Below are 2,913 nucleotides of genomic sequence, written 5' to 3'. Positions count from 1 at the left end.
TTCTTCTTCTTCTTCTTCTTCTCTTCTTCCCTTCTTCTTCTTCTTCTTCTTCTTCTTCTTCTTCTTCTTCTTCTTCTTCTTCTTCTTCTTCTTCTTCTTTTCTTCTTCTTCTTCATTTTAGGAAAGGGTCTACAAGGTGTTCAGGGTCTCATTACTAGATCGGACTTGTAGTGATCCACGTGTTTACAGCTCCCAAGAGCTAGGATTAGAGGCTTGCTCCACCACGTCCAGTCTCAATTGCTGTCTCAGCTTGCCCTGGGGGCCTGCACTGAAGGCCTGGGTATTGAACCTCTGGCCCCTGCGTTTGCTTGCAGTTACTTTATTCTGAGTTTTTCCATTTCAGTGGTGCTGATAGATAAAAATCCAAGAAAATTATGCTCAGTAGTCTTAAGCATCTCAACTGTTTCCTTTGATCTATTGCTACATATCTCGTAGACAACCATAGCTAACTCTTTAGCATAAGAGTTCCCTTCTATCTCTTTTGGATTTGTTTTCTTAGTGCTTAGTGCTGACATTCAGTTAATAGTGGCTTGACTCCTAGGAAAACTATTGCATTAGAGCTGTGTTCAACTTGTAGTCATCTAAAGTGCCTCTACTATAGTTTAAGAGATAACAATCCAGGGTTTATCAATGTAGGACTGGGGCATTCAGGAAAACCACCAAATCCAGGGTCATTCTTGCCTTCCTACCACGTTAATGGTGCTTCCTGCATGTCCTGCTGTGTACGTATTCCAGGTGGGAGGAAAGGAATACATCAAAAGAGTTTTGACTGTCTGCCTAGTGAGATAACTCAGTGGACTGAGCGCTTGATTTGGCAAGCACAGGGACCAAGATTCCATCCCGGTCCTCATGTAATGCTGGCTCCACCCTTGGAGCACACTGAGCCCAAGACAGAGTCTGGGCGTGATGGTGCATGCGTGTAATCCCAGCACTGGGGAGGCTGAAAACAGGAGAATCACTTCAAGTTCCAGCTGTCCAGTGAGATCCTTTACCAAATATCCAGATGAAAAGAAAAGATTTTTTCTTGTATTTCTGTCACAAGAATGTGTGTCAGGGTAACTCCTACCCAGTGGAAGGCATTCAATACCCTTTCTTCTCATTTTAAAAAGTCCAGTATAAACAATACTATTGTTATCTATGTTTCCTTTATTCTGAAAAAGAGCACCAGAAATTCTTTTTCTTCATTGTAACTATGTACCAATGAATCAGCCTTTCCGTTTCTTTTTATCTTTACTCAACCCTTGATAACTACCATTCTAATCTCAGTCTCTACCAGATTAACCTTTTTAGATTCCACATATGAATATTTGTCTTCCTGTGTGTGGCTTACTTCTCTTAATATAATGCATTTCAATTCTGCTTGTGTTCTTTTTCCTTTCACTAGTTGATAGCTGCATAGGTTTCTTTTTTTTTCTTTTTTCTTTTTTCTTTTTTTTTGTCTACTGTGAATATACTATAGTTAACATAATTACGTAAATTTCCATTTGGCATACTTATTTCACTTCTTTTGGATATATACCTAGTAGTGGGGTTGGTGAATCATATTGTAGTTCTAAATTTAATTGTTTTATTTGTAGTTTTTGAGTAATCTCTATCCCATTTGCCACAATGGCTATAATAAATTTACATTCCCACCAAATGTTTGCAAGGGTTCCCTTTTTCCTATGTCCTCGCCAGCAGTTGTTATCTTTTGTCTTTGGGATAATAGCTATTTGACTTATGTTTCCTTGATGATTAATGATGCTGAACATCTTTTCAAACACTGGTTGGCCATTTGTATATCTCCTTTTGAAAAGTGCTTGTTGTTCATGTTTAAATCAGAATGTTTTCTTTGCTATTGAATTTTAGAGTTTTGTAAAAAATATATATATTCTAGAAGAAAATATGTTGTTTTTATACAAAATGGTAAGAGGAGCAAAAGAACATGGCTTCAAGCGGACGTTTCTCAGTAGTTTTCTGGTCTTCCCACCTTAAAATCTCTGTCTCTCCTAAGTAAGGGCTAAAATGCTTCTCTTCAATTCCTTCCACTTCGTACCACATTGCACCCTCACTGCATTACGCAATTGCTTCAGGAAGAGCAGTAATATGTAGATTCAATAATTACTGATGTAGGAACTTTCCTTTGGAGTTTACATGGATCATTTTTTGTTCTATGTTTTCTTTTATTATATTGTTTTATGGAAGGGAGATTTATAAATATATAATTATGTCACTGTATTTTCCAGAGTATCCCTGATTTTTAGATGAATATGACTTTGTGACCTCCAGATTATGAGGATTTTGCTACTCTTATTTCTAATAGTTCAACAGGGCTTTGTTATTATTATTATTTTTTGCACCTTTTCCTTGTGTATTCTGGCTGCTCCTTGGCATTTTTGGCCACTCCAGAACATCAAGTGCCTTTTTCCATTTCTTTTGTATGTCTCCATGGTCACAGTGTGTTCACAGTTGAAGCACAACTGTGGAGAAGGTCAGAGAATGCTAATGGAACATTTAGCAGCAAGTGTTCCTGCTCAATTTTTATTAAAAGTAAAATTGAATTGACAGAAGGAAAAATGCAATTATAACAATGCAGAGTTAGTCTCAAGTTAAGGATTTTATGTTAGTCATTGACAGAGGTAATTGCCAGATACAATCAGCCTCATTTTTACAAATATTGCCTTATGAGAGCACAGTGAATCACAATGCAAGTCGTCAGACACATTTCCTATTGACATCTTCTGTGACATGTAAGATGGATTTTGAATGTACCTATTAAGCGGTAAAATGTGCACATTATAATTATGCTGAAATTTAAATGTAAGGACAAATGGATAATTTGTGTTATATGCTCCTCCAGTTATAATAAAAACTTTTATAATCCATTTACTTGCCTCTGAAAATATCACTTCTTTCAAGTACAATACCATATAT

The sequence above is a fragment of the Octodon degus genome, unplaced genomic scaffold, assembly GCF_000260255.1.
Source record: "Octodon degus isolate 3935 unplaced genomic scaffold, OctDeg1.0 scaffold00094, whole genome shotgun sequence".
Taxonomy (NCBI): Eukaryota; Metazoa; Chordata; class Mammalia; order Rodentia; family Octodontidae; genus Octodon; species Octodon degus.
The sequence above is the reverse complement of the archived record's forward strand: the minus strand, read 5'-3'. Positions refer to the sequence as shown.